At 31.8% G+C, this 24,885-nt stretch overlaps 1 long non-coding RNA gene across 1 annotated transcript; it reads right to left on the reverse strand.

Moving 5' to 3' along the window:
- Positions 1-13,609: 13,609 nt before the first annotated feature.
- Positions 13,610-19,736, reverse strand: LOC146999145 (uncharacterized). The gene is made up of 2 exons (XR_015041422.1): positions 19,613-19,736; positions 13,610-14,082 (listed from the first exon to the last, which is right to left on the reverse strand). It is a non-coding gene; the product is annotated as an uncharacterized LOC146999145 (long non-coding RNA).
- Positions 19,737-24,885: the final 5,149 nt, after the last annotated feature.

Below are 24,885 nucleotides of genomic sequence, written 5' to 3' on the forward strand. Positions count from 1 at the left end.
ATTATGACATGGATATGTATTAGTTTACTACTCACACATTTAAAAAATAAATACCTTAAAACTTCCAAAGACTGATATAATTAAAAGTTCAAGATAGTGTGGTATCTTGATATTGTGCTTACATCAAAATTTTAACTAAGCTTTACACATTTGAGCAATATAATCACAAATTAAATAACTGACCTAAATTTCTGTAACATAACATTTAATGATTATGAAAAAGCACACAGTGACTTAACTATCTAAAGATAAAAATTACCTTTATGGCTGGTATTCTATTTAGGATCCAGAAAAACCACAAAGCCACCTTTACGGCTAGCCCATTTCTAATGATTTCAATGCTTTGAACTATTAATGTGTGGATGGAGAACCCCAACATACTGATTTTTTTTGCTCAAAAGTCTTCTCCTTATCTAAGCAATTAAAATTTTTCTAAAAGACATATATTTCATACATAAAATATCAGTAAATGACACATTTAAGTTTTTTATATATATATATATATTAGATTTATTTAAAACATTTTAATGAACACTATATATTATACTTAGGTTCAAGTCATAGAATATCTAAATATTAATTCTGATTATTGATTTAGTCCCACACGTAGCTGAGTAGTTAAGACTGCTGAATGCTGGAAGTTTGATCATAGGTGAAAGTACTGGCTGTATGGTTTTTCCTGTGTGTAACGTAAATGTGAGCCATTTTTCCTTAGGGAAGGCAGATAGCCCTCGTGTTCTTTGCTGTATTCAAATATCCTAATCTAAACTTTTATTCATTTTTTTCCATTTAGTGAATATGGCAGAGATAGTTATAATTCTTATGTATTACAGTGCAAGGATAAATTGTTGTAAATAAAAATAAACAAATAAGTTTCATCTTTACCCTCCCCCCTGTGTGTGTGTATGCATGCATAAAATTTTGATTTTTCCATCTAAATTTGTTTTTGCGTTTAATTATTAAACTTGAAATGTCAGTTTAATGCTGCATATGTAACTCAATATTTTTATAATCACTTTATATTATTGAAAAATTAGTAATTATATTTGCTATTTAATAGCTGATTTAATAACAGAATTGTTAGTGCTGTGGTTTCGTTAATTTTGGTTCCATTTCCAGCTGAGGAGATGCTGATGTCCTTAATTATTTATAATTCATTTTATCCAACCACAACTTTTTTTTTTTTTTTTTTTTTTTAACTGCAGTGTGTGTACAAAACTTATTTCATTTTACTTTGGATTCACTAAAATTTTTAATTCGATACTGCCATTTTACCTCTGCATTGTTTTCAGAGATAATCAAATCTTGAGCTTATGAGAAAACAAATCACTCGTGGTAGTTCTAAATTTTTTTTAGCTTAAGGAACAATGTAATAAAAAACATGAGAATCTCTTAATCTTTTTCTTGAATCTTCATTGGGCTACATTTTGTTATTTTATTGAAGTATTTATCATCCTTGCTGCATAATACAGTCAAAAGTCGTTAATCCGGACTCGTCGGGACTTCGGCGATTCCGGATTATCGATTTTTCCGGATTATAGATCATCAGTTTAAATCTGGTAAGATGGCATGCAGAAATTATAAAATTAAAAATATGAAACCGTAATTTATGAAATAAAGAGCAATTATTATCTAAAGGGTATCAAAATTTACAAAAAGAAAAAGCTAAATATTTATTTGTTAACTTTATTAAACATTTCTTTCAATGTAAGTTGTTTAATATGCTTCGTTTCATGTGATAATACTTTCTCTTTAATGCTATTAAACAGACATAACTTCTTGTTTAATTACAAAGTTCCGCTGTTCAAGTCCTATAATTGCTGTGTCGAGAATACCGACTAATTTGTCAATCGAAATTTTTTCGTTTTCAATAACCTCTGAGTCACTTTCTTCACTATCGGAAGCGAATTATAATGACGAGGAACTTGATTTAAATCATATCAAAGACCGAGTACATCGAGATGAAATACTACATTTAGTAAAGAATTATAAGCCAAATAAAATAAAAACATCTGCCCTGAAGATAAGGATAGTGCTGACAGATCAACTTCCAATTCATTACGCGCCGTGCCGTTTCCTTTCCCCCGCAGAGCAGCGTGAAAGTGATAAACATATTTCGGAATGATTAGATAATCAAAGGATATGTCTTTATCCATTTTTTGCAGCAATTCCACTTTCTGTCTAATGGACTTCGAAACATACTTTTGCTTTGTAGATCCTTTACATATTAGTAAATATATATCGGAAATTTTATTTGACATAATCGAAGTTCAAGCTTACTTTTATAAAATTGCTCTAACAGTCTGCAAAAAATAATAAGCAGGATTCAATTCGAAGATTAAAGAACAACGCAATCTGCAACATTAACTGAAATAGATAATTAGATAATTTTAGCGTATACCGTCCGTTATACATTAAACGCGCATGAGTAAACGTATTATACGCATGCGCACATGTATATTCGCAGCCGTAAAGGTCTTACGCGCACGCGTAAACGCCTATGCGCATGCGTGAACGCGACGCATACGAAGAAAGTTTTTAGCTTTGAGGTTCGGATTATAGATCATTCCGGATTATGGGTGTCCGAATTAACGACTTTTGACTGTAATTGCCAGTTTTCAGAAGTTATAATTCAGTGTAGTGTAATATTTAATTTATCTTTCACATTAAAACTTCAAAAATAATGAGCATCCTTTTTTATATCTTTATTTCATTTTGATTTTTATAATAATTAAGAGATAGAAGTCTTCAAAGGAATATAACTGCAATTTGTTTTAAAATTTATTAAGATCTATAAAGAAGGCAATACAAGAACATGTCATATATGCATAAGAATTTTGGTCCTTGTTCAGTAGCAAGAGGCTTAAAAAAGGAAGAGAACGTTCTGACTGGCTTCCCAATGTAATCTAAATATCTTCAAGATTTTGCCATCAAGTAACTTCCTGAATTCTAAAAATTACGTCACCTGTACTTCACCAGGTGACTAGTCCTGTGTTTTAGACACCATACAGTTGGCAGTTTGGAAACATACACTAAAGTGTTAGCATTTTCCTAAAATATGATTAAGTAAAAATAACCTCGACTTTACAATATCCTGATTTAATGAAAAATTTCATGAATTATGTCACACTTTGATTACTCTTAATTGTTTGAAATGATATTTTTGCATCCTTAATTGACAAACTTAATGACTATAGCACAGGGAATTTAAAAAAAAATTACTGAATTTAATTCAATGAACTTTTCATTAAGTCACTCGTGTGCAAAATTAAGAGAATTTGCAAATTATGTTTATTTTTAAGAAAAGTTTTGAATCTAAGGTACTAATTATGCCGCCAAAGAATTATGCAAATATTCAGAGTCGAATACGTAACCGTACATGTGCGTATCTGCGGAGCTATGATCGTGAAAAGAATGTCAGCGCACGAGGGGTTATCAACAATACTGGATATTAATCTGCATTGTGATTGCACCTGTATGTAGTTGTGTATATTTGATATCTCCTTTTTTAATATCTAAATTGTATTACACTTCATTTGTATTCTTATTTCATTGTCCCTTTGCTGTGTATATCAGAGACTTCGAGGATTTTTTCATCCCTCCATTTCATGTGTTCTATAACCACTAGTAGGCACCACATTACAGTAAATCTCCTATCTGCATGTTGGAAAATTTTTTATCACCAGTTCGGACTAGCATCCACTTTTGCGATAGAATCAAAGAGTTAAATGCAATGGTAGCCACAGTAATTTGCTATAGATTTCGCCGATTACGGTGTGTATGTATAAAGCCAATGACGCAGAAGAGTTCTCCCAGATTCGGGTAAAAGCCAGTTAGTTACATGCCTGTTTCAAAGCCACGCTCGGCGATTAACGGTAGATTGTCGCCAGATCAATCAGAAGCGCAGGTAGTTAAAGAGCTCAATGTGACACCCAGTGTCGTCAGCAATTTATGGAAACAGTTTCAGGACTTTGAAAAGTTCAACCAAGATCCACAACCAAGGTCCAAAGCCGACCAAAATCCACAACGACGATTGAAGCTCACTATTTGCCTCTTTCAGCGCTGCGACACAGAACTGCTACAGATTCACAACTCTCACCTGAGCTCTGTGCTGCCGCTGAAATCCGAGTTTCACGGCTTACAGTTGTCTGAAGGCTTCATGAGATAGGGCTGTATGCCAAAAGACCTGCTATTTGCGTTCCGTTCACTTCAATACACAGACTTCAGTGCGTGCTTTTTACACGAGCCGAGATATGCCTGGCCATTGATTCTTCTTGTGCCTGCATCTGGAAAGAGCCTGGAACACGATACCATCCCTCCCTCATCATGAGAAAGGATCATTACGGTGGTGGAGGTGTAATAATTGGGTAGGTATTATGCTGAACGGCCCCACACCTTCCTTCATGTGTTTGACAAAGGCTTTCTGATTTCTATGAGGTATAGAGAGGCAGTCTTAGATCGTATGTTTCAGGAGCGCAGTTGGTCCGGTGTTCCTGTTAATGGATGACAAAGCTCGTCCACATAGGGCTCAGCTGGTCAACAGTAACCTGGAAAGTGAGGATATTCGCCACCTGGCTAAACAACGCAACACCTAACTGAAATAATATATCCCTATAAAGCATGTCTGGGACGCTCTTAGAAGGGCAATTTTCCCCCTTCCAAGAACCATCCTGGAGTTGAAAACTGTCTTGTTACAGGAATGAGACCGACTGCCATAAGGGCTCTTCATCTGCGTCCTGTCTAGTATGCCGTCACGCTACACGACCTGTCTGGCTATAGAAAAGACCATACCTCATATTAGATCTTAGAGAGATGTTAATTTATTTTACCGATGTTTATTTAGAGCTTCATTGATAATCATGAGACATAAAATGACTTAGAATGTCACATTCCTTTCTCTGTTATAAATGTATATTCATAGCGTAATTTTAAAATAATTCATATTCAGCGATTTTAAGTGATTTACAATAAATTTGACAGATGAACTCCTGTGTAAATAGAAAGTTTAAGAAACATTAATGAAGTTCTCCTGTATTTATGTCTTTATTCTAAACAACGCAACACCTAACTGAAATAATATATCGTTAGTTTCGCTTTCAGTTTCAGGATAGTTCTAAAAAATTATTTCAACTTTTTAAAAAATTAACAGTATTCAGGATCTTACCTGTTTTTGAGGTGATCCTTTCTACTTCTCAAGGTTCCATATGATTTCGATCTTGTGCGAAAGTGATTTTCAGTACCGATATTAGACTTAGAAATATTTTGTTCTTTTCAGAGATGGACGCAACTAGAGAGTTTACTGCATTTTGTTTTATTCCGTCACAAATAAGGTGATGAACGATTTCATCACGTTTGAATATTTGTGAATGATTTTATGTTATGCCCTGTTAATTATAATTAAATAAAGGGAAACTTTTTAAAAATTATTTCGTGTGATATTTGAATATGATGCAAATGTTATGCCATTTTTTAACCATATTTAAAGACAATATCCACAGCTAACTTTTAACAGTTACCGTTATTGAATCTAAGAATCTCTAGAAACTATGCATTTTCGTCTCAAAAATATAATAAATAATGTAACTGTTCAATAACAGACTGACAATACATTTTATAAATTTTAAATAACTTTGAATAATTCGTACATTTATCAGTTAACCAGATTTTTAAATCGCTATAATTTAAACACTTTTTTTTAATATGCTTGGCACTTTTTTCATTTTTGGCATTGCGAGCTTGGTATATAACATTATTCGAATTATCGAAAACAGTTTTAAAAAATTATATTTGAGAATGCAGGTCATGATATAAAGAATTATCGCATTTGGCCTTTGCCTGTTCTCATGACTAGCACGTCCAGCTGTCATGAAGACCAAATATTAGCTTAGTCTTGCTGATTTTTTATGGCAGTTTATGTAGCACCAATGTGCGTAATAAAAAAACTGCCCATTAAATTATTCATAAGTCAAATGAAACAGTTTACACATTGTGTTGTTTATTGAAAGAATACAAGACTAGCGATATTTTTTAAGATGTTTACACATTCACTAAGTTATTTATTTTTGGTTATGTATTATGTTTTATTATTTGTATTGTAATACAGTATTTGTCTAATTTTACCAATTTTTCCTATTGAGACATAGAACTCTTGTGTTAATTTACAATGAACTGAAATGTAATAAATTTATTGTTTAAAATATAAATAGGATTTATATTTTAAACCTGTTATTTGTTTATCTATTTATTAAATATTCATAAAAATATATTCAGATTAGGTACTGAACTGATTTTTAGGATAAAAAAGACACGAAACCACTAGAATTAAAAAAATGATCCGACAGACTATTTTACCAGATTTTTCTGTGGCACTGTGTTAAATAAAGATTACACACCCACGTGTTAAATAAAGATTCTTTTCAAGTACCCTAAAAAACTTTGATTTTAGAAAACATTAATTATGTCCGTGAAGTATTTTATTTGTTATATTTATAATACCGCTGCCATAGCTTCAGCCATGGCATGCGAGTCCCCAAGAGCGAAATAATGATATATTTCATTATTTCGCTCTTTATTATCCATTAAAATGGGGGTATCCCCTCAACCAGAGGTTCATTGTAGCCCAAATAAGTCTGTAGAGTTCAAAAAAAAAAAAAAAAAAAAAAAAAAAAGTGAATTTAAAGATTTAATAATGTCCTTATTCTTCAGAAACACAATTTGGGTACAGTAAAATTAAGTAATCATGCTAGAAAATTAATTTCTTTAAAGTTGCACAGTAAACACCACGTGATGCGAGGTGGCCAATAGCGAGTGAAGGAGTCATAAGACCGCGAACTAAAATTTTCACTGAAAGCAAAGTCTTTGCTTTAAAACACTACACAGTACTAAATAAATTCTTGGTTAAATAAAAATAAAAGGTAAGAAATCTAAGTTGCAATCAAAGTCCATAAGCTTTGTCAGAGCATAGTCCATAACGTAAACTGATCTTGAGTAATGAAGAGTAATAAGATACGCAGTGGCGTCGCGAGCATAACTGGCGCCTGGGGCAAAATACCTTTTTGGCGCCCCCCCTCTCCCGAAAAACAGTAATATGATGAAAATCTTGTTTGGAGGCGCCCCTCTGCGAGCGGCGCCCGGGGCATCATACACCCCCTTGCCCCCCCTTCGCTACGCCACTGAAGATACGTAAAATAAGTAGAAATAAAAGATATACACTGTACACTACCACCCATAATGCATTATGATGTATAGTTCGCGGTCTTTTATCTGTGGGTTCTTTAATGGCTAGGTATTGTGAGTTTTTCAGTTTTTCAAAGAAGTTGTGTGCTGTAGTTAGTATTTGATCATGAATCGGGAGAATTTTTAAACCCTTATGGATTTGCGCGTTCCGCACAAACCAAGGTGCATTTGTTATGCTACGGAGAATCTTATTAGGTAAGACGTTTTTTTTCTAGGGTTCAATTTATCCGGCAGCTGCCCATGCAGGAACTCCATAGAGTAGAATTGGTCTGATGAGGGTGATATAAAGATTTCTCTTAGTATTCAGATTTAATTTAGATTTCCTTCCAAGCAGGGAGTAAAGAGACATAAACGCTGCATTAGCTTTATTGATGGTATACTGGATACCAGTCCTTGAAACTGGTCCTTGAAATTTAAAGCTTTGTCGACGTACACTCCTAGGTATTTATATGAGCTTGCTACTGGAACAGGTGAATTATCTATTTTAATATTGGAATTAACTGGAAATTTTTTTCTGTATCTGCGATATAAAACAACACAACATTTTTCTGCGTTAAGTTTAATTTTCCAAATTTCACAATATTTGTTGATTAGATTAGCTTGCATTTGGAGTTTGTCAAGACCATTTTTGTCCGCATATTTATAAATACTTGAGTGTAGTGGGAAAGGCATGTCATTTATAAAAATATTAAAATAGTTCGGTCCTAAAACAGACCCTTGAGGGACGCCTCGGAAAATCTCTTTCTTATGAGAGAATTTCTCCACATCTTTACTTGAAACGTGCGACACTAGAGATAAGAGTAGGTAAGTTTAATGAAGCTATTAGGCAGAAGGAAATTTGACAATTTGTGGAGTAAGCCAAGCATGACAGACTCGGTCAAATGCCTTCTCAAAATCGAGAAAGCATGCTGCTACTCCATTCTTTTTTCTAAATTCTTGGGCGATAAATTCTACCAGGTGGAGTATCTGATGAGTAGTACAGTGTCCCTTTCGGAAACCAAATTTGTTCCTATCAATGCCAATTTGGTAAGTCTTGTACTGATGACACGTTCAAAAACTTTGCAGAGAGCCGGTAACAGGCTGATGGGTCTATAATTTTTGGCATATTTAAGGTCTTTTCCAGGTTTCAAGATTTTAATAATTATTGAATGCTTCCACTGAGAGGGAAAATAGCAGTGACGAATGCATGCGTTGAAAATATTAGTGATAAGTACTATACATCTGTTAGGCAGTGCTTGTAGCCCTTCATTTGAGATATTATCAAAGCCTTGGCTTTACGTTGTTGATAATTTAGTGGCTTTATTATGGCTTTTAATTATGATAGCATTTTCGCCTCCTCTGTTGTGGGGGTCTATCCTCTCTGATAGCCATGAATTCTGAATCTGTCACAAGCTCGAAGATGTGTTTCATTGACTAACATGACATCAATGTCATGTTTTTGGAAGTCGGAGATCGGAGATCATCATTCGTTAAGTGATGTTCAACCCGATAGCCTTTACCACTACATGTTTATCCATACCCTAATAAGAGATGAGCTGAGGTTGTTGCTTACGGATACCGTTAGCATTGAAGAAATTAATTTTTATAAAGCTTTTGGTAGCTGAAATAAGATTAGGAATATTATGAATCGGCTTAAAATTCATAATCAATATTTGACAGATAATCAAAAACGGCCATGCCGACCTCTAATTTTTCAAATATTCCTTTAGCATTTTAAAATTTTTAGAAGAAATCTTTAATTTGTAACTTTAACCTCTCATAAAATCCTAATTGGCTAGTTTTTGATCCTTTCGGTTGGCTTTCATCTCTGGATGGCTGTTGCCAGGCAGGACTACGTTTAGGGATCTCCTTCGGATTGAGGCCGGGAATTCATTTTTGTCGTAATGGAATTGATTCTTCGTCGCTTCTATTTTGGCTTTAATTTCTTCAATCTGTTTCTGTATATTAAGTGGGTGCTTAGGGCAACCTTTAAAAGAAGAAATGTGATCTGCTCCGCAGAGGACACAGACTGGAGGTTTATCTTCATCATTTTTTGTTTGGGAGCAAGTATAGGTCTCGTGAGGTTTTGTACATTTTAAACAACATGCTTTGTATTTGCGGCGATCCCGTGTATTGTCCGGACTGTTGGCACTTATGGCATTGCATGGGGCCAGGGCGAGATTTGTAAGGTTTCCACGAACACGTCGAGTCCTCTTAATTTCTTTATGTCATATATAGCTTTACCTTCTTTATTGCGGGTGCATTCAGCTAAGTATACAGGTAAATGGATAATTTTCCCCTCAATAACATGAGTGATTTGACGGTTTTTTTGGAAGGGTATTTCCATTTCTTTTATTTCAGATTTGATACGTTCAATATTAGCAGTCTTTGGCAGTTTCTCGATTATAGCTTTAATCGGTTTCTCGATGTTCATTTTAAAAGTATGGTAGGGGAGTTCAAGTTTATCTAAAAAATCAGTGAGCATTCTGTAATGTTCAGAGTCGTAAACTCTGATGGTAAGAGTTCCACCGGATAAATTTCCGCGGAATTTTTTGATTCGTAACTTTTCTTCAATAGCATCTTTTAATTTGTCCCAGTCGCCTGAAATCGGCTAGGACAGTGGGAGGGGGATATGCCCTGCCGTTTTTGTTGGGGCTATAAAATCACCCTGCTCGTTAGTAGAATACATATTGTCTTCGAGATTTAATTCCTGGAATTTGTTTTTCTGTGCTGGTTCATTAATCTCTGCGTTTGAAAGAGTGCGTTTATGTGTTATGCGAGGTGTAGTAAAACCTTCTTTATCCGTTATGTTTTTCTTACGCTTAATTTTAGCGTTAGTAGATTCGGTAGATTTATTGATTGAGTAGATTTATTGATGAGATTCGGTAGATTGAGTTTCCATAGTAGCTGGGAGTAATTAGTGGGTTCATCCTCAGTTTGAGTTCAATAACGTACTGGCTTAGTGCTGCGATTTGATTTTTGAGATCATTAAGATAAGCTAATTATTCCTCGGACTGATTGGGAACATCTCTAAGTGAGTAATATTCTTCCTCTAGTTTTTGCATAATAAGCATAAGATTAGATGGATGTAATTCTATAGTATGATTTAAACACCATTGCTCGGTCCTTCTAAAAGCCTCCTCTCTCTCCATGATAATCTGTTGATCCGTTCACCTAACCAAATGGCTAAGATTGAATGAAAAACATACTTATCAACATACTTCTGGGACTTAAATAGCCCTTCTGTGCTGTTATATTTATTTTGTGTTTCAGAAAAATCTTGTTTACAAGCAGGTTACATTATAACATAAAAATCAACTTGTGTTAAGAATCACTGAACTGTTGTCTCATCGTACGTACCAGGACCACTAGTATGCCTGATTGCGATCAATTTTCCCCCTTCAATCTTTCCTTCTCCTGAATGAACTACTACAAGTGCCACTTCAGCATTACTAGATAGAGCCTGGTATGTCATACCGAAGGTTTCATATGGCCAAAAAAATTACGTTCTGCTCAATTTATTTGCAAAATAAGATGGAAAGGTGGGAAAGAGCACATGTGGTGTAATTTTCTTTAATTACCCTAAAGAAATCACATATAGTGCAGTCAAATTGTCTTTCTACTATGACATTAATGTAAATTATTTTAAGATATGAAGTTTAACATATCGTATGTCTTTAAAAGTTCTTATGCCTTATGTAACTGCCAGCCATTTAGACATATATACTTGCACTTACAAACATGTTTTGAATAAGACAAATATTCATGTTTTTGTATTTTTAAATTTAAAATATCAGTTTTAACTCATGAAATTATAAAACCTATGAAATTAATTTTGTAACACTTGCATTCTTTGATTTTATTTCCAAATATCAGTTAATAATAATCAGTAAAATGTCTTTTCTTTCACATGTACTATTTTTCCTTATTTTGAAAAAAAAAAAAAAAAAAAAAAAAAAAAGGTCTGAGCGTTTTTGGTTAAGAAAAGATATTCAAAATGTTTTGAAAATGAACTCATATAAGTATTCGAATACTTTGAAGAAAGAGTCAATAAAAAAATAAAATAAATTAATAAAATAATGGGACATTCAATACTCATAATGGTTAGATATCTTTTAGCTAAAGTTACACTTTTCACATGCATTTATCTATATTTTTTGAGTAACTGTTGTTCCATTCCTTCACAAGAATAGCTTTAAATAGAACTTTTGAAGAAATGTTACTTTACTTATTCTTTTCTCCAACTCACTCAATACATGTTCAATTTGATTTAAGTCTGAAGACTAAATGAAGGAAGAAGTTGTGATAACTTCTGGACAGTTAAAACCACATGTGAACATTTAGGGCTGCATGTTTAGAATCATTATCCTGATAAAACATGAATGTATTTTGCATTCCAATTTTCTTGCAGATGCTTTCAAAAATTTTACACTATAAATGATACAAGATTCTAGTAAAATTGGTTGCCCTTGGTATCTAGAATACTTGAGAATTGTGTAGCGACTATTCATTGACTTCTAAAAGTCTAGAGCGACAAGTCCAAAGTAGGGTTTAAATATCCTTTTATTTAACTTGAGACCATTTACAGTTGGCCAATCCTGGGCTTACATGAAGTCTCCACTTGGGCTTTAACTTAAGATAGAAAATAAGAAACTAATGCTAACTAACTAAAAACTAGAAAAAGCTGTACAGAAATAACTAATAGAGTTGGCCCTTAATTAAACCTCACTGATGAATACAAACAGGCACGTAACAATACGGCTGAACGTAGTAAGATTTAGCGTAAAGCAATGACGTGGCCAGAAAAGAAGACACGCATTACTAAGCTCTTCCACGGAAGTAACTAGAAAGTAGAAGAAAAAAAATTGATGTGGTCGTTCCTGAGACTTCTTATTAAATACTGGTTCCACCTCGTTTATATAAAACGGGATTTTGAAAAATCATTTTGGTAGGGAGTTGTAGGTGGGAAACAAGAAAATACAGGAAAGCTGTTTAAAATTTAAAAAAAAAAAAAAAAAAAACCCTACAAAAGTAAATTTCCCATTCCAGGAGCAGCGAGAAATATACAAACCATTTTGCTTCCAACTTTGTGCTTAACAGTATGCAGAACCATATTTAGACTTAATAAGGTCCTAAGCTATTTGAGATATGGGGCCCTTTATAAGTCTGTTATACAGTACAAAATCTCTAATCTGGACTCATCGGGACTTTGGTTATTCCGGATTATAGATCATCAATTTAAATCTGGTATGATGGCATGCAGAAATTATACAATTAAAAATATGAAACCATAATTTATGGAATAAAGAGCAATTATGATCTAATCCATATCAAAATTTACAAAAAGAATAAGCTTAATATTTATTTGTTTACTTTATTAAACATTTCTTTCAATGTAAGTTGTTTAAGTTGCTTCATTTTTTTGTGCTAATACTTTCTCTATAATTCTATAAACAGACATAACTTCTTGTTCAGACACAAAGTTCCATTGTTTAAGTCCTGCCATTGTTTAATTGCTGTGTCGAGAATACCGACTAACTTGTCAATCGAAATTTTTTCATTTTCAATAACGTTCTTTGTTACTTTCTTCGCTATCGGAAGTTGTGCGTGGGTAAACGCTTTACTGGCTTTAAGCGCATGCGTAAGTTTGTGGCTTTGAGGTCGGGATTATGGATCATTCCGGATAATGGACTTTGTACTGTAATATATTTTAATATTATTTATACTATATCTTAATTTTTGGGCCCCCCCCCCCAAGAAAGTGGAGCTCTCAGCTATAGCTCGTGTAGCTTATACATAAATTCGACCCTGACAGAATGCAGTAAGATTTTAAGCTAAAAAAAATTTAATTAGGAAACATTTCTACAGAACAGCAAGCAGCAGATTGCTTTCAAAGTTATGAAATCTGACATAACAATATGTTCAACAAAACAGTAAACTACCTGCAGAAAGTCTGCACTCATAGCATTCTAAACAGAGCTTCAAGTAAAATCAGGAAGGCAAAACAAACTAATAGAAATTGATGAAAGCTTTTTTACAAAGCAGGTTGAACACTGATTTTTTGTTAAATAAAGATGCGTCAGGTTTTCAGAGTTCCACAGGAACAACTAACAGAAATTTGGTAGCATCTCCCTAACTTTTACAGTCGATGAGATAATATGTAAGTACTGAAGAATGTTTTAGTGAAGAAATTGAATAGCCATACAATAACTACTACTGAAATATAAATGAATTTTTCTATAAAAAAATAAACCTTTATTTATTCCCCGCTTTTTTTAAGCCTCAGGTTCTTAAAATACCATTTGAACAACTTTACCTACAACCAAGAACTAGCAAGTCTGCTCTAGGAACAGGATTTAAAAATTTAAAAACCTTGCTCCACAGAACATCCCAGCTGGTTTTTTTTTCTTGAAATAAAATACCAAGTATTTTCCTGTGATAAGAGATAACATATCATCATCACAGTCATTAAAATAACTCTGATTTTTTTTTCTATTATGTCATTCACATTTAATGATTTGAGCTCAACTTAATTGCAAAACAAATATTAGATACTTTTGCTTCATAAAACAGAACTCTTAGTATCTAAGCCTGAATTTAAACCAAAGTTTTCCTAAAACAACTACACTAATGATTTTAAAAATACTGATAATTCTTATATTGATTTAAGAATGTATAAAATGGAAAATTCATTGAAATACTGAATGCATAATTCACTTCAATACATAATTTATCTTCTTTTAATATGTTACATTATTCCAGAAATTCATATACAGTCAAAAGTCGTTAATCCGGACTCATCGGGACTTCGCCGATTCCGGATTATAGATCATCAGTTTAAATCTCGTAAGATGGCATGCAGAAATTCTAAAATTAAAAATATGAAACTGTAATTTATGAAATAAAGAACAATTATGATAATTATTACAAAGGGTATCAAAATTTACAAAAAAAAAAAAAAAAAAAATTAATATTTATTTGTTTACTTTATTAAACATTTCTTTCAATGTAAGTTGTTTAGGTTGCTTCGTTTTATGTGATAATACTTTCTCTTTAATTCTATAAACTGACATAATTTCTTGTTCAGTTACAAAGTTCCGCTGTTCAAGTCCCGTTAATTGCTGTGCCGAGAATGCCGACTAACTTGTCAATCGAAATTTTTTCGTTTTCACTAACCTCTCTGTCACATTCTTCATGTCTTTATCCATTTTTTGCAGCAATTCCACTTTTTGTTTGTTGGACATCGAAACATACTTTGGTTTTGTAGATCCTTTGGAAGTTCCAGCATCGGAAATTCTATTTGACATAATCGAAAGTTCAAGTTTACTTTTATAAAATTGCTCTTACAGTCTGCAAAAAATAATAAGCGGGATCCAATTCGAAGATTAAGGAACAACGCAATCATTAACTGAAATAGATAATTAGATAATTTTAGCTTACACCGTCCGTTATACATTAAACACGCAGGCGAAAACGTATTCTGCACTTGCGCACACGCATATGCGCAGTAGTCAAGGTCTTACGCGCACATGTAAAACGCCTGTGCGCATGTGCCAACGCGGCTTGTGCACAGAAAGTTTTTAGCTTTGAGGTCCAGATTATATATCATTCCGGATTATGGGTGTCTGAATTAACGACTTTTGACTGTATACAGTTTCACTTTTTAAAAATATGTACTATACTTAAGAAAGATCTTTCAAATGATGTTGAATTTTAACGATGGCTGTTACATTTTTCAGTCAGTTGTACACTTCTATCAGAAGCAAAAATGTTTTATTCACTACATTCCACCCTTTTGTAGTTCTTTGAATACTGTATATATATTAATAAAACTATTTGAAGGACCAAAGTCCATAGCTATCCTATAACAGTTAATATGCATGTATGATACAAGCTCTTGATCATCCAAGGTGACCTTGGTGTATATTACTTTGAATAATCAATCTATCATATAAAAAAACTGAAATTTATTAATTCTTGAAATTATTCTTAGCATAAAGAATATCAAAATTTTCTCAGTATCTTGCACAGAAGATCACCCACCCTGTGAAATTCCTAAACAAATATGAAGTTAACTGAATAATATTACTACAAACTGAACATAAATTTCAGAAGTTTTTCCCCACCAAAATATACTGAGGAATGGGTACTTGCCATTTTATTTACCATGTTCACATTCTAGGCGCCTAAATAAATGTAATGAATTAATAGAAAAATCAAATTAAAATTCAGTTCAAATTTACATGGACTAGATTATTGAACTATTTGAAACTCAATTCTGTTGTAAAATATATTAACATTTAATTCTTATATTCTCTGGCTAATTCCATTTTTTAAATCTTTATATAAAAATTTAGAAATGACTACAGATTAAGACAACTCTGACCAAATGAAATTTAATAAAATGTAACAAGAAAAAGTACAATTCAAATGAAATAGAATTTAAAAATTTTGAAAATCATTAGAGATTGAGGGAATGGAATTTGCCTAATTTAAGTTTAATTAAATACATTCCATTTATTTCTGAGAAACATTTTCCTTTGTTAAGACTAAAAATTTAAAAAAAAAGAGTAGGCAGCAATGAATTATTCTTCAATATAAAAAATGTCCTAATTTCCATACTGGCTTTAGTTATCTATTAAATGAAAGTCCACAGGAGACATGCAGATAAATTTCTAAAATTACTACACTCAAAAGTCTTTAATCCGGACTCGTTGGGACTTCCGGATTACAGATCATCAATTTAAATCTGGTAAGATGGCATGCAGAAAACATAAAATTAAAAATTTGAAAACATAATTTATGAAATAAAGAGCAATTATGATCTAAAGGATATCAAAATATACAAAAAAAAAAAAAAAAAAAAAAAAAAAAAACTTAATATTTATTTGTTTACTTTATTAAACATTTCTTTCAACGCATGCATGCGTAAAGAATACATTACGCATAGTCGAAATTAGAAAATTGCAATCAGAAAACTATTTGATGTGTATCCGTAATATAATGACGAGAAATTTGATTTAAATCATATCAAAAACGGAGTTCATTGAGATGAAATACTACATTTAGCAAGGAATTACAAGCCGAATAAAATAAAAACATCTGCCCTGAATATAAGGATAGTGCTAACAGATCAACTTCCAGTTCATTGTGCGCCGTGATGTTCCTTCCCCCGCAGAGCACTGTAAAATTGATAAACAGATTTTGGAAAGGTTAGAGAAACAAAGGATATGCCTTTATACATTTTTTGCAGCAATTCCACTTTTTGTTTGATGGACATCAAAACATGCTTTCGCTTTGTAGATCCTTTGGCAGCTCCAGAATCGGAAATTCTTTTTGACATAAACTAAAGTTCAAGCTTACTTTTATAAAATTGCTCCAACAGTCCGCAAAAAATAAGCCAGATCCAATTAGAAGATTAAGGAACAACGCAATCTGCAACATTAACTGAATAAGATAATTTTAGCTTACCTTATACCGTTCGTTATACATTAAACGAGCATGCGCAGAAAGTTTGTAGCTTTGAGGTCCAGATTATAGATCATTCTGGATTATGGACGTCCAGATTAGACTTCTGACTGTATTCTTATAATAGAAAAGGGGTGGTCAATGTATGCTGCAGAAAAGCTTCTCGAACAGAAAGGTGATGATAAAGAAAAACTAAGTTATTTTATGAACTTGAGCATACTCTCTATAGCCACACTTGGAAATTTTCATTTTTGGGGGGTTAAAAATCTATTATCACATGTGCCACTAAAATGAAAGGTAAAGTTGAATAGAAAAATTTTTCTCAGACAACAGCAAGTTTAACGAATTAATCAAATGAAAGAAACAAATTTAACAAATTAATTTCGTTTCTTATGACTTAAAATTTACACACATGCTCAGACATTCATACCCAGAATTAAAAAAAAATTTTTTTTTGTCAATAATGAAATTCTGAATTTAGTTTCAGTATTGCATGATAATCAAAACCAACACTTAAATGTCACTAACATATTTAATGAATTTTTGTCATTATGCAGAATGATACTGGCACAGCTATAACATACTAATTTTTACTTGAAAAAAATGCTCAAATTTTTTTAGTATGATTAGTCTTCATAGTAAAAAAATGCTGGATACATAGCTCAACCACTAAAAACTGCTATTGATTGGAAACTTGCCTTTACTAGAAAATCCACGAGCATAGCCTTTATACTTTTAATACTATAAATTACATGAAATAAATAAAACTATTAAAAACTAAATTCCATATTTATTCAAATTGGTAGAACCATCTGCTACTACTTTTTTTTATCCTAAAAATAAATAATTATTAAATGTATTATAAATGGCTGGAAATTTATAAATACAGCAAATGACATACTCTTTAATAAATTCATTTCACATTTTGTTCCAACTGATCGATTTACTAGGAGAAAATTTAAATTATGGACATATCCCATATAATTAGCAGAATTCAGTAGTTAAGGTCAAACATTTCACCAATCTGTTTAAGCATTGAATTTACCAATAATGATACTATAATTAAGGTCTTTTTACGAAAAGTTAACTTCTATGCAATCAAATAAAGCATGTTAATCTGCAAAACAAGGCACAGAAGAACCTTGAAATCTGAAAAATAGCAAGACTTCTGGGAGAAAGTAGAGATGCTTTTACGCTGCACGGCAACATTAAAAATATACCGACTTATACAGAAATATTTTAATGCCTTTATTTTTTAAATTGCTTCCAAATGAATTCGTTCTTAATTATATCCAAAAAATTAAAGATTAAAATTGCGATTTAAAAGGTCTACTAGACTTTTCGAGAAATGAAATACTCAGCAGAGAATGCACAGCTTATGTTAATTATAATTCTGAAGAGAAATTCTTGCAATTAGAAAAGCCACTACTTTTCAAATTGAAACCTTTTCCCGACTGCGATATTTTAAGTTTAGAAATGAAAAGGCAGATGTTATTAATGTCTGGATAAAAGGTAGAGAGTTAAAAACTGCAAGCAAAAAGTAAAATTAGCTTCTATAATTAACAAACATTCGAAAGTGAATTGTTGGGCATTAAAATAACACAAACAAGAACTAATTATCATACTTATTCAAAAAAAATACAAAGAGGAAATTCTATATAGACTAAATAAAAATAATATTCACAGGAAAAGTGCACAGCAAAAATGGATGAGAAAAATACACATGTATGAATAAATTTTCAAACTGATACATATTCAAAAGAACTGCATGACGAACAGCAACAACGAACTAGCTACACACAGAAATGGCATTTTTCTTGAATCATCAAATTTGGCACATAATCAGATAAAATAAAAATTTTCACACGTAAAAAGCAGACTTTTATCCTAGAATATAATAAAATTCAGTAATTAAGATCAGAAAATCTTTTACCAATCTGTTAGGCCAAGAACTTACCCGCATTAGTTTTAATGAATATTCTCGCATCTCAATCTGTTAAATAAACTGTATTAATATGCAAAACAAGATATTAAATAATACAAACAAGAACTGACATATCTATTCAAAAGAGGCATAAAGAAGAACAATTTTTATGCAAACTAAGTAAAAACGGCACATTTACTTGAAATTTTGTCAAAAATTTACCAGCAAAAACTTGATGAATCTCTACATGAGCTAAAGAAATACCACATTCAACTTGAAATGAGTTCAGTCAGAAATTTACTAGCACAATAAAAAGAGACATGGAGGGAAAAAAAAGAAAAAACAAGAATTAATTTTTATATCTACTCCCCCCCCCAAAAAAAGCAGAATGAGCAGCAGCAACACAAAACAAAGTAGACAATTAAAAATAATTTTAATGAATCGATCATTAATAATGAAATTCCAAATAATCAGAGATAAAGTACAAATTTTCATACATAAACAGCAGATTTTATCCTACAATATGATTCAGTAATTAAGAGCAGGTAATATTTTACCAATTTGCTAGGCCAAGCTCTTACCATCATTGGTTCTAATGCATTTTTCAACAAACAGCATTACACATCTGTCAAATAAACTGCACTAATCTGCAAAACAACACATTAAAATAATACAACTAATTAACATATTGGCTCAAAAAAGGCATAACGAAGAGCAACTTCTACACAAATTCAGTAAAAATGGCACATTTACTTGAAATATCCTCAATCAAAAGTTTACTAGTAAAGCTTTTACATGTGTTAGAATTTTCGTGGTTACTTAAAAAAAATGGAAACAGTAATCTCTACACGACCTAAATGAAAATGGCGCATTTATCTAAAAACACGGTAATCGGCCAGAAATCTACCAGCACATAAAACAGAAAATGAGCATGAAAAAATATAAGCATGCAAAAACTACTTTTCATATTTAATAATAAATATAAGATATAAAGCAAACACTTACCAGAGAAATAGAAACCTTGGGTATTTGACGAATGATCTGAAATTTGCCACTGCGCACATCTAAAACCAAACAACTTCAAATTAATCAAGCAAAATGTGTAAATTTGGAAAACAAGGTATTAAAAATTTACGATAGAATTTTAGCATACTTACGGATCAAAAACAGACCACTCTTCAACCACAGTTCCAGAAATAAGAATGAGCCAATGACGCCAAATTACTTGGCGAGAAAGTTATTAGTAGATCTTCATGCAACCCAGAGAATCTCGTAACTCCTCCCATTTTTTCCCCCTTTTTTCTCGTGAAGATAACCTGTCAACAACGAATTCCTATGTTAAGTTGTTCAACAATATCGTGATAAAATGTGGTGTTTGTTATTTGCGTTTTCTAAAGTGTGCGTCGTGTGAGATAAGTGAACCAAAGTAAGATTGTTTTCGTATTTTATGATCTTTTAAAACAGACGTGCTATTCATAATACTTTACTATTCATATTACTTAAGTTAATAATTTCTAAGAAATATATTTTAGAATTGGCGGGAAGTTAGATGAAATTTTGAATTCTCGTATGCATAGAACTTCACTCACACTGCAATTAAAGAGGCAGAAATGTTCTATTTAATAGAAATCTCTGATGATTAAATAGAACGTTACATTTAATAAATGTGTGCGCTTTTAATTAAATGGTGTGAATTATAAGTACCATCCTTTTAGGTTTTCTGAATGAGTAATCATACTTCTTTTAGAGGGCTCTTTAAATCGTGATATTTAATCCAACCTATATTGTAACGTGGTTTTACAAAAATTGAAGTATTATTCGAAATTTTATCTGTGAAGTGCTGTTATTGTTCAAAACAGTGACATGATATATACAGTGGCTCCCAGAAGTGTTAGTACACTTATGATTTTCATTGAAATAGGGCTCTATCCATTAATTAAATGTAAACTTTCTGAATGAGATTTTAATAATAGGATCTATAATCTATTCGTAACAAAGTTACATGAAATATTTTTAAAATGTAGCAAAACTTTTTTTTTAAGAAATTAATATTAAAAAAATAACAAACATTTTATCTCACAAAAGTCTTCGTACATTTCAAAAAAATCTTGACATATTAGTAAATATTTTCATTAAATTAATATTTAATAGGATATCCTTTAGCATCCACAACAGCTTTTAAACGTATGGGAATAAATTTTACTAGTTTTTTTGTAATTTCTGTATCAATGTTCATCCGTTCTTTCATTATGACTGTTTTTAGTTCGCTTTTCGTTTGGATGTCGTGTTTCTATACTCTAACCTCCACTTCTTTCCAAATGTGTTCTGTGGGGTTTAAATCTGGCGACTGAGGTGGTGTTTTCAAAACCTGTGGACAATTATAGAGACACCACAGGCGAACGATGAGAGCCATATGCTTAGGATCGTTATCATGATTAAAAATAAAGTTGTTTCCAATAACTAAATTTTGGGCTGATAATTTTAAATTGTCCCTTAAAATATTTAAATAAAGAGAATGACTTATTATGCCATCAATAAATACCAAATTACCATCCACTCCCCCCCCCCCCCACAAGAACACCTCCACTGCCATACTTAACTGTTCCAACTAAGTTCTTAGAATGAAGTTCCTCATTTTTTCTTCTCCATGCAGTTATTCAACCATTGGAACCAAAAATGTTAAATTTGCTTTTGTCAGCAAATAGGACATTATTCCAGTACATTTCGATTGTATTTATCATTGATTTTGCGAATGAAAGCCTGAGCTTTCTGTTTTTCTCAATAACAAAAATTCTTTTATGGGCAGAACGCCCATGTGATCCAGCTTCTCTGAGAACTTGTTGAACAGTTTCAGGTGAAATTGAAATAGAAAACTTTGCATTAATTCTGCAGAACTCAAACGTGGGTTTTTCACAAATTTTCTAATAATAAATCTCTCATCACGTTTAGTTAACGTTCTCGGTCGACCTTTTTTTACCTTCTTTCAATCTGATTTTCTTCTAAAGCGTTTTATCATATACTGCACTGTAGAATGGGATAAATTAACTAATTTAGCGATATTTCGAATTGATTTACCACTACTATGGTGAAAAATGATCAATTTTCGAATGCTGTTTGTAATTTGTTTATGACTTATTTTTCAATAATAAATAGAATATTATGAAGTAAAAAATAAAAAAATTAAAGCAAACGATTTCTTAAATGCCACCACAATGCAAAAATTAAAAAAAGTGGCAAACGATAATTCTAATTTTGATTTTATCCAAAAATATTTTAGTGTACGAAGACTTTTGTGAGATAAAATGTTTGCCATTTTTTGATTTTTAATATCTTAAAAATAAAGTTTCGCCATATTTAAAAAATATTTCGGCTTTGTAATATGTTAACAGGTAGTTTGGCGACATTTTGGTAAGGTGATAAAGGTTACTAGCTAGGACTTTAGCAGAGTCCTTGGATAAAGTCAAGAGTGTGCGCAATGCCATTTTTGTGCAATTCTGATATATTTTTTTAAGTGAAAATAGGTCGACGTGTACATGGATATGGTACTGTATGTGCAGTTCTTAAAAACGCGGCAAGCAGTGGGCGATTCTGCACTTTCTCCCAATTTCGCACCTAATCTTCGTCATTATTAAGCACTTTTGTTCCATAAAAGTTCTAGCATAAGCATAATTCGGCTAGCAGATTGTTGGAAAAAAATGTTGAGTAAAAAAAAAAAAAAAAAAACATGCCTTTACTTCGTGAAAACAAAATGGTGTCTAAAAAGAAAACTAGCAGGGTTGATCGCCAAAAAATCGCCAAGTTACCATAATCCAAAGATTAACCAATATTTCATATAATTTTGTTACAAATAGATTATAGATCTTATTATTAAAATCTCATTCAGAAAGTTTACTTTTAATTATTGGATACAGCCCTATTTCAGTGAAAATCGTAAGTGTACAAACACTTTTGGGAGCCGCTGTATGTTACATTTCTGAAGATGAAAATATTAAAAGGATTATGATAGTGCCGTGAATGAAATGCAGTTCCATTGGTTGATGTAAATACCGTGATTTTTTTATGCTTAACAACATGCGAGAGTATTTTAATAAGTTTTAAAATTCTATATTCGTTTTGAACAGCCAAAATGAATGTCTGTCTTTTTAATAAATAACTGTTTCTCAGCATGAAATACATTTTAAATATAGCATTTCCACAAAAAGTCACCAGCTCAGTGAATGTGCTGTGAATAAGCACATTCACTGATGTGTCACCAGCTCAGTGAATAAGCACATTCACTGATGTTTCACCAGCTCAGTGAATGTGGCCTTGTGAATTGATGAAAAGCATTTCTTTCATAGGTAGTATTCTGTTCAAAAATAGTAATAAAAAAAGTGTTTTATGAAAAACAGAAAATTTAATTAGGTAGAAAAAAAACCTGTGTAGTCAGTGCTTATTTTTTTTTAAACCGATTGATATTGTGTCGTGAAATGATTGTTAAATATAAAATATGCAAATCTGCAGGGATTTGAATACATGTGTGGTATATGCATGTATGAGTTATTTATTATTGCATGTGTATTAGGAAATGCTTTAAAAAGGAGGGACTGAAACTTGAAACTGGAATGTGGATAGTCAGAGGGTACTTGCATATTATCACAATGATAGCGAAACTATCACCAAGCAATATGATTTCACACTAGTTATCGGTAAGGGTGACATAATGACATACTCCTAATATCCACATTTTTATTTGATGTAATCCCAGTTAATTGTAAGCCACATTTTGTTTTTGTGGACAGATATAGAAATTAACTGTTATTGCTGTATGTTTCTCATGTATTTTGGTAAAAATTATTAAAATTTCAAGACCTGCCTTCTACAGAAGCAGTGGATTATTTTCAAAGTTATGAGATCCTACTTTTAGAAAAAGTGGGTAATCAGGTAGTATGCGATCTAACTTTTAGTCATTTTTTTAATTTCTTAGATAATACTGTTTTTAAATCTGAACATGAATAAAATAGAGGAAAAAATAAATGATTAAAACAACCAGTTTTAGTTCCGCTAGATAAAAAATTAACTAAAAACAGTAAATCACATTTTGCATGATTATTAAATAATGTATAATTAAAATTAAATTGCATATTGAGAGAATAAAAATATTACTAATTAAGCTAAATTAATGATAAATAAGTAAAAATTAGATTAATATTCAGTCAGTAAGTAGTATCCTTAAGTTAACAAAGGGTTCGTACGGTCCTTAAAAGTCCTGAGTTTTTTTTTTTTAATTCATTTTTGGTCCTTAATTTCTGCCAAAATCGGGAGAAGGCCCTTAATTTTAATCATCTGAAATTTCTCTCTGTTTTTACAAGTGCGATTCTGAGTGTGAATTAAGCATTTTAGAGGAATAGTTTTAGTGACAAATATGGCTATCTTTAGACTGGGTTCATGGGTTATAAATTTGTTCCTTTTTCTAATACAAACAGTTTGAAACATGAGTTTGTGGGCAAGTAGTGAAACATAGCATTTTGAAATTATTTCATTTTTTGTAGTGGAGAGCTCCTAAATAACTTTTCGCTTTTTGGGATGAGAATTCTTTTATTAAACAGTTCTAAATTTGGCAACTTAATCAACATTTTGCTAATTTTAAGATCAATTTCTATAAAATAATTTAAATTCGGAGATCTGGGAATTGTTTCCTGATTTTTTTTTTTTAAACTTCTAAAACTGTGTTTAAATTTTCATAATACAGTCAAAAGGCATTAATCCGAACTCGTCGTGACTTCGGCGATTCCGGATTATCGATTTAAAAACTTCTAAAACCGGGTTTAAATTTTCATAATACAGTCAAAAGTCATTAATCCGAACTTGTCGTGACTTCGGCGATTCCCGATTATCGATTTTTCCGGATTATAGATCCTCAGTTTAAATCTGGTAAGATGGCATGTAGAAATTATAAAATTAAAAATATAAAACCGTAATTTATGAAATAAAGAACAATTATGATCTAAAGGGTATCAAAATTTACAAAAAAAAAAAAAAAGCTTAATATTTATTTGTTTATTTTATTAAACATTTCTTTTAATGTAAGTTGTTTAAGTTGCTTCAATTTATGTGATAATACTTTCTCTTTAATTCTATAAACAGGCATAATTTCTTGTTCAGTTACAAAGTTCTGCTGCTCAAGTCCTACAATTGCTGTGTCGAGAATGCCGACTAATTTGTCAATTGAAATTTTTTCGTTTTCAATAACCTCTGTGTCACTTTCTTCACTATCAGAAGCGAATTACAATGACGAG

This window comes from Stegodyphus dumicola, chromosome 1, assembly GCF_044657685.1.
Source record: "Stegodyphus dumicola isolate Sdum_Otavi_A_Nest chromosome 1, ASM4465768v1".
In the NCBI taxonomy this organism is placed as follows: Eukaryota; Metazoa; Arthropoda; class Arachnida; order Araneae; family Eresidae; genus Stegodyphus; species Stegodyphus dumicola.